The sequence below is a fragment of the Phacochoerus africanus genome, chromosome 9 (genome assembly GCF_016906955.1).
Source record: "Phacochoerus africanus isolate WHEZ1 chromosome 9, ROS_Pafr_v1, whole genome shotgun sequence".
NCBI lineage: Eukaryota > Metazoa > Chordata > Mammalia > Artiodactyla > Suidae > Phacochoerus > Phacochoerus africanus.
The window spans coordinates 39174803-39189854 of NC_062552.1; positions in this window are offsets into that span (position 1 = coordinate 39174803).

Sequence of the window (15052 nt, forward strand, 5' to 3'; positions counted from 1 at the left end):
AGCCAGAAAGACAAAGACAAATACCATATGATATCACTTATAACTAGAATCTAATATCCAGCACAAATGAACATCTCCTTAGAAAAGAAAATCATGGACTTGGAGAAGAGACTTGTGGCTGCCTGATGGGAGGGGGAGGGAGTGGGAGGGATCGGGAGCTTGGGCTTATCAGACACAACTTAGAATAGATGTACAAGGAGATTCTGCTGAATAGCATTGAGAACTTTGTCTAGATACTCATGTTGCAACAGAAGAAAGGCTGAGGGAAAAATGTAATTGTAATGTACACATGTAAGGATAACCTGACCCCCTTGCTGTACAGTGGGAAAATAAAAAATAAAAAATAAAAAGAAAAGACATTAAAAAATAAAGAATGAAAATATTTGACCATCTGAAAAAAAATAAAAAAAAATAAAGAAGGACATTACATAATGATCAAAAGATCAATCCAAGAAGAACATAAAACAATTGTAAATATATATGCACCCAACATAGGATCACCTCAATGGGCAACTGCTAACAACCTTAAAAGGAGAAACTGACAATAAACACAATAATAGCAGGGGACTTTAACACCCTACTTACAGCAATGGACAGATCATCCAGACAGAAAATCAATAAGGAAACACAGGCCTTAAATGATGCATTAGATCAGATGGACTTGATAGATATTAATAGAATATTCCATCCAAAAGCAACAGAATACACATTCTTCTCTAGTGCACATGGGACATTCTTTAGTATAGATCACATTCTGGTCCACAAATCAAGCCTCAGTAAATTTAAGAAAATCAAAATCATATCAAGCATCTTTTCCAACCACAATGCTATAAGACTAGAAATCAACAAGAATAAAACTGCAAAAACAAAAACAAAAACCATGGAGACTAAACAACATACTAATAAACAACCGACAGATCACTGAAGAAAGCTAAGAGGAAATTAAAAAAAACAGGAGCTCCTGTTGTGGCGCAGCGGAAACTAATCTGACTAGTATCCATGAGAATGCAGGTTTGAATCCTGGCCTCGGTATGTGGGTCAAGTATCCAGGATTGCCATGAACTGTGTGTAGTGTAGGTCACAGACGTGGCTCAGATCCCATGTGGCTGTGGCTGTGGCAATGACTGGCAGCTGTAGCTCCAATTCGATTCCTAGCCTGGGAACTTCCATATGCCTCGGGTGCAACCCTAAAGAGCAACAAATAAATAAATAAATAAATATACTAGCAAACTGGATTCAGCAATACATTAAAAGGATTGTACACCATCATCAAGTGGGATTTATCCCAAGGATGCAAGGATTTTTCAATATCCTCAAATCAATGTAATAAACCACATCAACAAGCTGAAGAATAAAAACCATATGATCCTCTCAATAGATGCAGAAAAAGCTTTTGACAAAATCCAACACCGATTTCTGATTAAAAAAAAACCTCCAGAAAATGGGCATAGAGGGAACCTACATCAACATAAAAAAGGCCATATATGACAAACCCAGAGCTAACATCATTCTAAATGGTGAAAAGCTGAAAGAATTCCTACTAAGATCAGGAATAAGACAAGATGTCCACTTTTGCCACTACTACTCAACATAGTTTTCGAAGTCCTAGCCACAGCAATCAATGAAGAAATAAAAGGAATCCAAATTGGAAAGGAATAAGTAAAACTATCGTTCTTTGCAGATGACATGATACTATATGTTGAAAATCCTAAAGACGCTACCAGAAAGCTGTCAGAGCTCATCAATGAATTTGGTAAAGTTACCTGATACAACTGCATTTCTATATACTAACAATGAAAGATCAGAAAAAGAAATTAGGGAAACAATCCCATTTACCATCACTTCAAAAAGAATAAAATACTTAGGAATAAACCTACCTAAAGAGACAAAAGACCTGTACTCTGAAAACGATAAAACACTGATGAAAGATATCAAAGATGACACAAGCAGATGGAAAAATATACCATGCTCTTGGATTAGAAGATTCAGTATTGTCAAAATGACTATACTACCCAAGGCAACCTACAGATTCAATACAATTCCTATCACATTACCACTGGCTGTTTTTTTTTTTTTTTTACAACTAGAACAAAATATTTTAAAGTTTGTTTGGAAGCACAAAAGACCCAGAATAGCCAAAGCCATCCTGAGAAATAAAAATGGAGCTGGAGAAATCAGGATCCCTGGCTTCAGACTATACTACAAAGCTATAGTCATCAAAACAGTATGGTACTGGCACAAAACCAGAAATATAGATCAGTGGAACAGAATAGAAAGCCCAGAATTAAACCAATACACCTATGATCAACTCATCTATGACAGAGGAGGCAGAAAAATGCAATGGAGAAAATACAGTCCCCTCAAAAAGTGGTGCTGGGAAAACTAGACAGCTACATATAAAAGAATGAAATTAGAACACTCCCTAACACCATACACAAAAATAAACTCAAAAATGGATTGAAGACCTAAATATAAGACCCAATACTATAAAACTCTTAGAGGAAAACATAGGCCAAACACTCTCCAACATAAACAACAGAAATATATTCTTAGATCAATATTGACATTAAAAACAAAGACAAACAAATTGGACCTAATTAAACTTAAAAGTTTTTGCAAAAAAAAAAAAAAGTTTTTGCACAGCAAAGGAAACCCTAAAGAAAATAAAAAGACACCTATAGAATGGGAGAAAATTTATGCAAATGAAGCAACTGACAAGGGATTAATCTTCAAAATATATAAATACCTCCTGCAGCTTAAATATCAAAATACAAACCCCATTAAAAAAATGGATAGAAGAACTAAGCAGACAATTCTCCAAAGAAGACAGACAGATGGCCAAAAAACACATGAAAAGATGTTCAACATCACTCATTAGAGAAAAGTAAATCAAGACTGCTATGAGGTACTACCAGTCAGAATGGCCATTGTCAAAAAGTCTACAAACAATAAATGCTGGAGAAGGTGTGGAGAAAGGAGAACCCTCTTACACTGTTGGGAATGTAAATTGGTGCAAATGCTATGGAAGGCAGTGTGGAGATTCCTCAAAAAACTAAAAATAGAATTGCCATGTGATCCAGCAATCCCACTCCCAGGCATCTATCCAGAGGAAACCATGACTTGAAAAGATACAAGTACACCAATGTTCATTGCAGCACTATATGCAATAGCCAAGACATGGAGGCAACCTAAGCGTCCATTGACAGAGGAGTGGATGAAGATGATGTGGTACATATACATAATGGAATATTACTCAGCCATTATTAAAAGGAATGAAATAATGGCATTTGTAGCAACATGGATGGACCTAGAGTTTCTCACGCCAAGTGAAGCTAGTGCGACATAATCATTATATGCTATTTCTTATATGTGCAATCTAAAAAAAAAAGGATGCAATGAACTTATGGGCAGAACAGAAACAGACTCACAGACTCTGAAAAACTTATGGTTACCAAAGGAGACAGGTTGCAGGAGGAGGGATGGGCTGGGGGTGTGGGATGGAAATGTCCTAAAATCAGGTTGTGATGATGGTTGTACAACTATAAAATAATAAAATTAAAAAATAATAAACTGAAATTTAAGAGTTCCGTGTTCTGGAATTTTTGGTTGTAATTTATCATGCTTTCAAAAGCTTGCAGAAGGCATTCAGCAAAGGCCCTCTTTATGGGTGCACAGGTAAGACCCAGAGCAAAATCTCTATTATAATTTGTATTAGCCCCTGAATATCACTTCCCAGGTTTTTCCTTTTTTTTTTGTTTTGTTTTGTTCTTTTTAAGGCCACACTTGCAGCATGTAGAGGTTCCTAGGTTAGGGGTGGAATCGGAGTTGTAGCTGCTAGCCTACACCACAGCCACAGTAACTTGGGATACAAGCCGAGTCTGCAACCTACACCACAGCTCACGGCAACACTGCATCCTTAACCCACTGGTCAAGGCCAAGGGATTGAACCCGCATCCTCGTGGATACTAGTTGGGTTCGTTAACCACTGAGCCATGATGGGAACTCTCCAGGTTTTTACTTTATGTTGTATAGGCTCAGGTAACCCTACAAGTTTCCTTTAGGTTGTTTAATGTTTCCTGAGGGGCAGATATACACGCCCCGTCTTCTAACACTAAGCAAGGGAAGCATTTCCAGTGAAACGTGTCTATCCCGCAACACAATTAAGCAAAAGAGATGTAACCATCTTATATTTATTTATTTTTATTTTTTTTGGTCTTTTTGTCTTTTTTCTTTAGGGCCACACCCACGGCATCTGCAGATTCCCAAGCTAGAGGTCAAATCAGAGCTGTAGCCACTGGCCTACACCACAACGGGATCCAAGCCACATCTGCGACCTACACCACGGCTCACAGCAATGCTGGATACTTAACCCACTGAGCGAGGCCAGGGATCGAACCTGTGTCCTCATGGATGCTATAGAGTTTGCTAACTGCTAGGCCGGGTGGGAACTCCTGAAGCCTATTTAAATGTAACAATTTTTAGGAGTTCAGCGGTAAAGAACCCAACTAGTGTATCCATGAGGATGCAGGTTTGATCCTTGGCCTCGCTCAGTGGGTTAAGTATCCAGCAACTCCTTGGTTGCTGTGGCTGTGATGTAGGCCAGGAGCTGCAGCTCTGATTTGACCCCTAGCCTGGGGACTTCCATATGCCACGAGTAGGCCCCTTAAAAAAAAAAAAAAAGTAAAAACCGGAGTTCCCGTCATGGCGCAGTGGTTTAACGAATCCGACTAGGAACCATGAGGTTTCGGGTTCGGTCCCTGCCCTTGCTCAGTGGGTTAACGATCCGGCATTGCCGTGAGCTGTGGTGTAGGTTGCAGATGCGGCTCGGATCCCGCGTTGCTGTGGCTCTGGCGTAGGCCGGCGGCTACAGCTCTGATTCAACCCCTAGCCTGGGAACCTCCATATGCCGCGGGAGCGGGCCAAAGAAATAGCAAAAAGACAAAAAGACAAAAAAAAAAAAAACCTGGGAACTACTGCTGGGAAGTAATAGGGGCTAATACAAATTATAGTAGAGAGATTTTGTGCCCCCAAAAAGACAAAAAAAATAATTTTCATAAACTTTCATCTTAATTCTGTAACTCTTTAAAAATAATGAATTTTATATTTATCGTTGTACAACCATCATCACAACCTAATTTTAGAACATTTCCATCCCAAACCCCAACTTCACCCCTCCTTTCCTCCCCCCAGTTCCATCAACTTTTATACATTTTAGTTTTCATTAGGACCCAGTCAACAAGTTTTGGTCTTACAAGGAGTTCAGAAGTTTTCTTTTTATCCCCCAACCATTTATCTATTTTGTTATCTATTTTGTATAAAAGGATCTGGGGCCCCTTGTGAGGAGTTGAGCCAAGGGAATCAGGCCCTCTTGCCAGTCTTTTAACTTCATTAATTGGCCTACTTGTTGCCCCCAGTAATTGTCAGTCAAGCATCTCAATGTAACTTTTTCCCAACACTTTAAATATATATATCTTTAAACTGGGTTAAAAAGAGTGGACTTACTGGGGGCCCTTTAATGTTGAGAACCAATGGGGTCCCTCTGGCCCATCCAAGGGTAGTATCACACCTTTGATTTAATCCCACTAATGTCTGTTTTATTTATCTTTTTTTTTCCCCCTAATGGCCTCACCTGCAGCATATGGAGGTTCCTGGGCCAGGGATGGAATCTGAACTGCACCAACACTGGATCCTTTAACCTATTACACCAGGCGGGGGATTGAACCCACAATCTCCATAGCCACCTAACACTTTTTTTTTTTAAGGGCCGCACCCTCAGCATATGGAAATTCCCAGGCTAGGGGCTGAATCCGAGCTGCAGCTGTCAGCCTACACCACAGCCACAGCAATGCCAGATTGGACTTCCACCATAGCTCAGGCAACACCGGATCCTTAACCCACTGAGCAGGGCCAGGGATCAAACCCACATCCTCGTGGATACTAGTTGGGTTCATTACTGCTGAGCCACAATGGGAACTCCTGTAGTCAGGTTCTTAACCTGCCATGCCATATTGGGAACTCCTATTTATCCCCCCCCCCCCTTTTTGTCTTTTAGGGCCACACCCACAGCATGTGGAGGTTCCCAGGCTAGGGCTCCATTCAGAGCTATAGCCGCTGGCCTGCGCCAGAGCCACAGCAATGTGGGATCTGAGCCATGTCTGTGACCTACACCACAGCTCATGCAACGCCAGATCCTTAACCTATTGAGAGAGGCCAGAGATCAAACCCGCATCTTCATGGATGCTAGTCAGGTTCGTTAACCACTGAGCCACAACAGGAGCTCCTATTTGTCCAGTTTTTAAGCAACAACCATCGTCTAAAGATTTCTTGGAAGTTCCTGTTGTGACTCAGTGGTAATGAGCCCAACTAGCATCCGTAAGGATGAGGGTTCAATTCCTGGCCTCACTCAGTGCGTTGGGGATCTGGTGTTGTCATGAACTGTGGTGTAGGTCATAGACTGGGCTCGGATCCCTGTGTAAAGATTTATTTATCCATTTGGGACAAGTCCCCTTAAAATTTCCACCTTGTTGGGAAAGTCTCTAGACTTTCCTTCAGTTTTTTTCCTCCTTGCTTTCCTGTTTTTGTTGTTTGCTTTTTAGGGCTGCACTTGGGGCACATGGCAGTTCCCAGGCTAGGGATCTAAGGGGAGCAGCAGCTGCCAGCCTACACCACAGCCACAGCAACAGGGCATCTGAGCCCTCATTTCCCTGTTAATCAACCTAATTAACATCAATCATTCTAATGTTTTTATCAGCATCTGTAAGACCCACTGAGGGGAAGCATAGTCCACAATAAGGCTTCCCAAACCAATTTTTTAGATTTATTTTTAAACTAAGGGAGTTCTTAGGTTAACCATTATATAAATATATGTATTTTCCACCCTTTTCTCCCAAGTACCAACAAAACAGCTGATTATGAGACCCCCTGTAAAACTTTACCAATTTTCCAACTTAAAGGATCCATCATCTGGCCATTAAGGAGATGTATCTTAAAAGTGACTCAAGGAGTTTCTGCTGTGGCTCAGAGGGAATGAACCCGACTAGTATCCATGAGGATGTAGGTTCCCTTCCTGGCCCTGCTCAGTGGTTAAGGATCCGGCATTGCCGTGAGCTGCAGTGTAGTTCACAGACAAGGCTCGGATCTGGCACTGCTGTGGCTGTGGCTTAGGCTGGCAGCTGTAGCTCTTATTAGACCCTCAACCTAGGAACTTCCATGTCACAAGTGCAGCCCTCAAGAAAAAACAAACAAACAAAACGTGTGACTCAAACCAGTAAGACCCAAGAGGCAGTCCCCACAGCAGAGTGTGAAGGATGCCACCTAAACAAGGTCCAGAAAATTTATTCCCAAAAATAATCCAAGAAAAGTAAAGGCCTTCCTGATGCAAGCTGATGCAATCAGAGTTTAAAATGACAAAAAGCCCCCGAGAGTTGGTAATATCAGACAAGACACTGCACAGACCCTTAGTCCATTCAACTGGCTGCCAAAGGTACCCTCAAAGTATACCTTCTCGATGGTAGAGACTGAGTTCACAAAACACAGAAACATGAAAGGCCCGAAGATGGGGTAGAGCATTCACATCTCAAAGACACAGAAGAGAAATGAAGTTCCCCTAGAAGGGCTTAGTTTGCTTTGGGTTTTATTTAGTTTTTTGGTCGAACCCTCGGCATGTGAAAGTTTCTAGGCCAGGGAACGAACCTGCACCACAGCAGTGACAAAGCCAGATCTTAGCCCGTTGTACAGAAAGAGAACTCCTGTTTTTTGTTATTGTTTTGGTTTTTTTTTTTGTCTTTTTCTAGGGCCACACCTGAGGCATATGGAGATCTAATCAGGCTAGGAGTCTAATCAGAGCTATAGTCCCTGGCCTACACCATAGCCACAGCAACACGGATCCAAGCCGCATCTGCAACCTACACCACAGCTCAACACCAGATCCTTAACCCACTGAGCAAGGCCAGGGATCAAACCTGCATCCTCACAGATGCTAGTCAGATTCATTTCCGCTGGGCCAACAAATTCTTGTTAAGGTGGCCAATTTGAGGAAATAGTCAGGTCAGCCTTCTACCTAACCATTCAGCCCAGACTGCTCAGTATGTTTTCAACCAAGCAAATTCCAGTATCTCCCCGAGTTATCTTTCAGCTGGTGGGGCATTTTCTCCCAGTGTCTTTCAACTGAGCTCCCCTAGCATCTATCAACTGGGGAAGGGGTCATTCCCCAGTATCTTTCAACTGGGGAGTAAGCAATATAGACACCATCAAATAAAACTCAGGATCATGAACCATTAATTGGGAAATCAGAGAAGCAGGAGGGACTTACCCAAATTCACCTGGCCTCTCCAAGGAGGGGGTTGGGCACAAGAGGCCTCTTCCTAGAGTTCAGGTGAAGCAGAGAAGTCTGCTCTGGGTCCCTTCATGGTGACCAAAACTGTTAACTGAAAACAAACAAAAAGAACAGCAACAACCAAAAAACCCCCGCACAACCTAAAACTTGAAAATTATGCTTTATTTGGTGGACTTTCTGAGGACTCAAGGCCAGAAGGCAGCCTCGCAAATAGCTCCAAAGAGCTAAGGGAGACGCCAGGATATACAGGAGTTTTGCAACAAAAACCAGGTAGTCAGACCATCAAAAGAGTAGTGTTAATTAAAGAAAACCAGACATCTCAAGTTAATGAATTTAGCACTTTTCAATGTATGGGAAGATGCCAGAGTCTGGGCTCACTTAAATCATTCCTTTGATATGCACTTGGCTTTCCAGGGGCAGTATCCTGTTTGTTCCCAGTCTCAGTTCCCTCAGTGTGCCCCCGTCCGGGTGGCCGCAGTTGGCTCAGGGCTTGGCAGCAGGCAGCCATCTGGGTCTGCCGCTGGGTGGGCGGCAGTATTGGCTGATGGCTTCATGGCTGCAGCATCCCTCGCAGATTTGACAGGCGTTTTTCATTCACAGCTATAAAGGATCTCAAACCTCAAGAATCCACTAAGTTCCACCTAGTAAGGCGCCGGTAGTACCCTTCTCCGAGTCAGGCTCCTCCAGGCGATTCCTCTGCCCACAGGGAGGGTCGGCAGGCCTGTGGCCCGCGGTCTGGAAGGGCGGCCCTGGGGCCTCGGTTGAGACCTCCCAGGGCTTGGGCCTCCGCGGGAGCTGGGACGCCGTGGGTTCGCTGAGGGTCGCCGCGACAAGAGGCCTCTCCAGGCCCGGAAGCTCCTGGCCCTGCTGCACCAGCTGCAGAAGACGCGCCAGGGTCACCGAGGCCGGGGCTGACTTCTCCAGTGCAGGAACTCCGCCGGTAGGGCTCGAACTGTCTGGCTGTTCCATGACCGGCTCCGAACCTGCGCTTTTCTCTTCCGGGAGGGATGGATGCAACCATTGTAGGAGGAAGTGAAGGGGGGAGCATAGACCGTACCAAGCAGCCCAGAGAGCGGGGGAGCACTGGACGACCAGCTCCGCGAAGAAACGCCTCGCTCACACTTAAGGCTTACCCTGCCCAAGAGCCGCTAACGTTGAAAACTTTAGAACCCCGAAGTCTTGCACAGAATGGAACGTGCATGCTGACACGGAGATATAGGTAAAAAGACACGAGTTTTCACAAATGCACGGGCATCACGAACATACCGGCTTTCATGCACACGCTGAAGTGCATAGAGTACAGGGATTATTGCATAGATACGTGGCAGGAGGATAACCTCCATCCGGGGCTCCTGCAGCACCAGACAGAAAATAACAGAGGAAATGTCTGCAAGTGGTTTCAGAAGAACTGGGAATAAGTGACACCACGGCTCTCTCCCCATTCCCTGCCTTCAAGACAATTGCTGGTGTTCCCATAGTGGAAGAGAGAAAATGAAGGTGGACCAGGCTGCTACAGCTTCCTTCCACCTGCTTAGGAAGTCAGTGTCAATAAAGCTCAGGTTTCTAAGTTTATCAGAAACTAGCCAGATCCGACACTCACCACCTTAATCAAGTGAGCAAAGCTTAATTAATAGTAATAGAACAAACTAGCATCAGATGTCTCCTGAAGTGATGCACTGAGAGGGGCTGCAGGTGTAGGAACACGGCCTCACTTCTGTAGTGTTCCTGCCAAAAATGTTCACTCTGAATCTAAACTTGAGGAAAGGAGTAGACAAACCACAATGACAGACATTCTGCAAAATGACCTGGACACTTTATAGTTGTCAGTGTCATAAAAGACAAAGACAGAAGGAAAAAGACTGAGGAACTGTGTCAGACTAAAGGAGCCTGAAAAATACAAAGTGTGATCCTGGATTGGATCTAGATGAGGGGAAAATCAGTTACAAAGGACATTTTAACCCTTGGGAAAATTTGAATTGACCTGTGTATTAGATGACAGTGTTATCATCTAATAACAGATGATACAGTTTAACTGTATATCAATGTTAAATTACGTACACAATTGTGCTCTGGCTATGTTAGAGAATGACCTTGTTTATAAGAGATACATCCTGAAGTATTTATGGGTGAAATGTCACGACGAAAAAGGGAGGGGAAAAAAAGCAAATGTGGCAAAATTGCTGGAATTGGTGGATCTAAATGGTTTATAACTTGTTGAAATTAAAAGTTAGTAGGGGTGACCTTGAGAAGCCAGTCTTGAGGAAACTGCCCATACCAAGTCTTGTATAATAAGGAATTTGAGGACTTCCCTTGTGGCATAGAGGGTTAAGTATCTGAAGCTGGCACAGAGGGTTAAGGATTTGGAGCTGTTCCTGCCGTGGCTCAGGTCACTGCTATAGCATGTGTTTGATCCCTGACCCCGGAACCTCCACATTGCTGAAGGCACAGCGCCCCCCCCCAAAAAAAGAAGAATTTGACTGGCCTTTTTCCCTGGCATTTCCCAAGTATTAGAAGTGATATTCATGGTGGGCCCTGACAGTTTATGCCAAGGAGGTGAGTCATGGTGGCCCCTAAGTGGTTTCAGGATTGGTGCTGACCAGTCATGTGATTGGAGGGTTAGGGCTTTGACTCATGAAGGGTCCAGGGAAGAGGCCTGGAGATTGAATTCAGTCTCCAGCCAATGATTTATTCAGCCATGCCTATGTAATAAAACCCCTAAAGCAACTCTGGACACAAAGCTCAGTGGAGCTTCCTGATTGGTGAACTCATCAATGTATCAGGAGGGGACATGCCCTGGTTCCAGCAGGAGATGAATGACACAGAAGCCCTGCATGCAGGACCCTCCCAGACCTTGCCCTATGCGCCTCTTCATCTGGCTGGTCCAGCTGATCTATATTCTCTCTAATAAAACCGTAATCATAGGAATAACACTTTCCTGAGGTCTGTGTTCTGTGAGTCATTCCAGTGAATTATTGAACCTGAAGGGGGGGTGTGATCCCCCAAATTCGTACCTAGTAAGTCAGAAATGCTTGTGGCCTGGGACCCCTCTGAACTTGCAGCTGGCATCTGATTCAGAGCAGTCTTGTGGGGACTGTGCTCTTGGACTTGTGGGATCTGTATTAATTACAGGAAGTTAACACTGGAGTTGAATGGGGTTTTTAATTGAACCCCGGATGCAGGAAGAAGTCCTTCTCGCTGTGGCTGGCATCAGTTTCTGGGTGACCTCCTGCACTCCTGCCCTAAGGACTCCCTCCTGGGTCACCAGGTCCCCTTTCTTTCTCAGAGGTCCTTGGCCCCAGTTCTCCACTCCCAACCTCCTAGCCAAGGGGCTGTGGTTTTCTGCTCCACCATTGCTTTCTTTCCTACCAGCCAAGTGCAAGAGGCAAACATCTTTACGAGATTAAAACCGACCTTGGGTATCCTCTCAGGCTGAGTAAGGACTAAATTTTCTCAGAATTCGGGACAGTGATGTGTTTGTGTTTGGGACGTGGGGAGTTGTCTCAGTGTCATCATTTTTCTTCTCTCTCATTCTTTCATCTTCTCCTTAGCACAGCACATAGGATAGACAAGGACGAGTCTAGGAGTTAGGAGTTGTCAGGAGGGACCTCAAGCACAATCGAGCCCAACATTCTTTTTTTTCTTTCTTTCTTTTCACGGCCGCATCTGTGGCATATGGAAGTTCCCGGACCGGATCGAATCAGAACTGCAGCTGCAGCTTGAGCCATGGCAACACCAAATCCAAGATGCATCTGTGACCTATGCTGCAGCTTGCAGCAATGCAAGATCCTTAATCCACGGATTGAAGCCAGGGATTGAACCCACATCCTCACGGACACTATGACGGGTTCTTAACCCACTGGGCCACAACAGGAATTCCCCAACCCACTTATATACAGAGAGATAAACAGAGCTTGTGGAAAGGGCTGGGTTTGGATCCTCAGCCCACTGACTGCTAACCCAGGCTGCCTCTTGATGGGGTGTAGGGGCCTCTGCCCTCTGGGCAGCCATTCTGAGACTGTGCTCTGCTGAAGATGTGCATGCAGAAGGCAGGGAGGCAAAAGAAGGAAAATCGAGTGAGCCCGTGGGCAGGCGCAAAGATACCTCCCATCCAGGCCCATCCACAGCCTTTCCCTGCATCAGTGAGGACCCCGGAGACCAAGAGGTCATGTCTGCAGGGGGTAGCAAGGCCATATTCAACCTCTGGTGTAGAGACAGGCTCCAAACACCTCTGAGTTCATTTATAACTCATTAGCCATCTTTCACCCATGATTTTCTTTTTTTTTCTTTTTTTTTTGTCTTTTTGCTATTTCTTTGGGCCGCTCCCACGGCATGTGGAGGTTCCCAGGTCGAATCGGAGCTGTAGCCACTGGCCTATGCCAGAGCCACAGCAACGCGGGATCCGAGCCGCGTCTGAACCTACACCACAGCTGACGGCAACGCCGGATCGTTAACCCACTGAGCAAGGGCAGGGACCGAACCCGCAACCTCATGGTTCCTAGTCAGATTCGTTAACCACTGCGCCACGACGGGAACTCCTCACCCATGATTTTCAACATCACCTCTCAACAGGAAATGCCCCTCCCTCTCCCTCATTAATTGGAGCCCCATTCATCCTTCAAAGGCTGCTCAGTAGGTCCACCTCTCCCATCGTTACCATCAGAATTAACTGATCCTGGAGTTCCCATTGTGGCTCAGTGGAAACAAATCCGATTCATAACCATGAGTTTGCAGGTGTGAACCCTGGCCTTGCTCAGTGGGTTAAAGATCTGGCATTGCCCTTGTAGGTCACGGACACGGTTCAGATCTGGCATGGCTGTGGCTGTGGCATAGGCTGGTGGCTGCAGCTTCAATTTGATCCCTATCCTGGGAACCTCCATATGCATCGGATGCAGCCCTAAAAAGCAAAAAAAAAAAAAAATGGAATTAACTGATACTTTTTCTACGATTCCACAGTCCCTTGCTCATTCACATGCTGCCTCTCCTTCTCTCTCTCTCTTTTTCTTTTTTTAATTTTACAGCTGCACCCGTGGCATATGGAAGTTCCCAGTCCAGGGACTGAATCCGAGCCCCAGCCGCAACCTGTGCTACAGGTGTGGCAATGCCACTGTGCCAGACTGGGGATCAAACCTGCAACCCAAACCGTTGCAGTCAGGTTCTTAACCTACTGAGCCACAGCAGGAACTCCCTACAAGTTTTCTCTTACTTAGTCCATGAGTCCTACTCACCTAGTATCATAATGTGCCCAGACCAGCACCTGTGGAGACCTAGTGATGCTCAGAAAATGTTAACTAAATGCCTGCTTGACCGAATCTACTGTTACAATAAACACAAGGAGAAAAGAAAGAATTCAAGTCACTGCGAGCATTGACTGAGAGCCTGCCATGTGCCATGCAGGGTGCCAACTGCTTGGTGTACAGATCCCTGTCCTCAAGGGGCTCACAGCTGACTCAGGAAAAAAGTCACAGAATAAAATCATTATAATTATGATGGATATCATAGAATTTACTCTATAAATAATGCAGTGCAGTGCCTGGTGTGGTAACAATGTCATGTGCCAACTGAAATCAGCAGACTATGCTTTAGACGGGTTTTGAAGCAGTTTTGATCACATGTGTAAGCTGCTCTTATGGTCAACGGGTCAGCCTGCAGGGCTGGCCCATGCCTAACTCTGGAGCCAGATCAAGCTCAGGTCCTAAGGCCACCTCTGGCTCTCACAAGCTGTGGGACTTTGGAGCAAGCGATTTCCACTTCTCTGTGCTTCCGATTTCTATCAGTAAAAGGAGAGTGATGACAGTGCCTCACGGGAATGTCCAACAGATTAAATGGGATAATGAATGATGCCCAACAAGGACAACTATTAATATTCTTATCAGTTGGGTGGTTATGCTGTCTCTCTCTCTCTTTTTTGTGGGGGGTGGGGTGGGCAATCACAGCATATGGAAGTTTCCAGGCTAGGGGTCAAATCGGAGCTACTGCTGCCAGCCTAAGCCACAGCCACAGCAACATGGGATCCAAGCTGCATCTGCAACCTACACCAGAGCTCACAGCAATGCCAGATCCTTAACCCATTGAGAGAGGACAGGGATGGAACCCGAATCCTCATGGATACTAGTTGGATTCGTTTCCGCTGCTCCACAACAGCAACTCCCCACTGGCTCTCTCTTGTTGGCCCCTCTGGGTCCTCACTCCACCCTTGTCCCCCCAGCCTCCTGGACACTGACATCAGCAGACACTTGCAATAGGCTCCCTCACCCTCTGGCTTTGGGTTCGGCCAACTGTGGATCCAACAGAAGAAAGAAGGCGGTCAGGGCATTTACTCTCCACTCTCCCTCCCTTCTGGATCACTGCTGGCTGCAGAGTCCCTCCTCATGGCTCTCTGGCCTTGGGGGCCTGCCATTGTTCCCTCTCCTCACTCCACAGGCCAGTGACAAGTCCCAGGTTCTGCACTGTCCCTCGGGACTTCCCTTCACGCTGTAAGCAGTCCTTTGATTAATTCCCTCAAATTACCCAAAATAATGTCATCTATTCGCTGCCCCTACTCATCAATCCAGGAATCGGTTCCAGGAACAGAGTCAAACAAATACTGGGATTGGATTGCTCATAAATTTAAGGAGTACAAGGGAAGCTTCCTCGTAGTGGGGAAAACGCACCCAGGTAATCCACTGCGTGCAGAGGTATCACCACCACTCACACCATCACTGGAGGTGGCCTGGGATG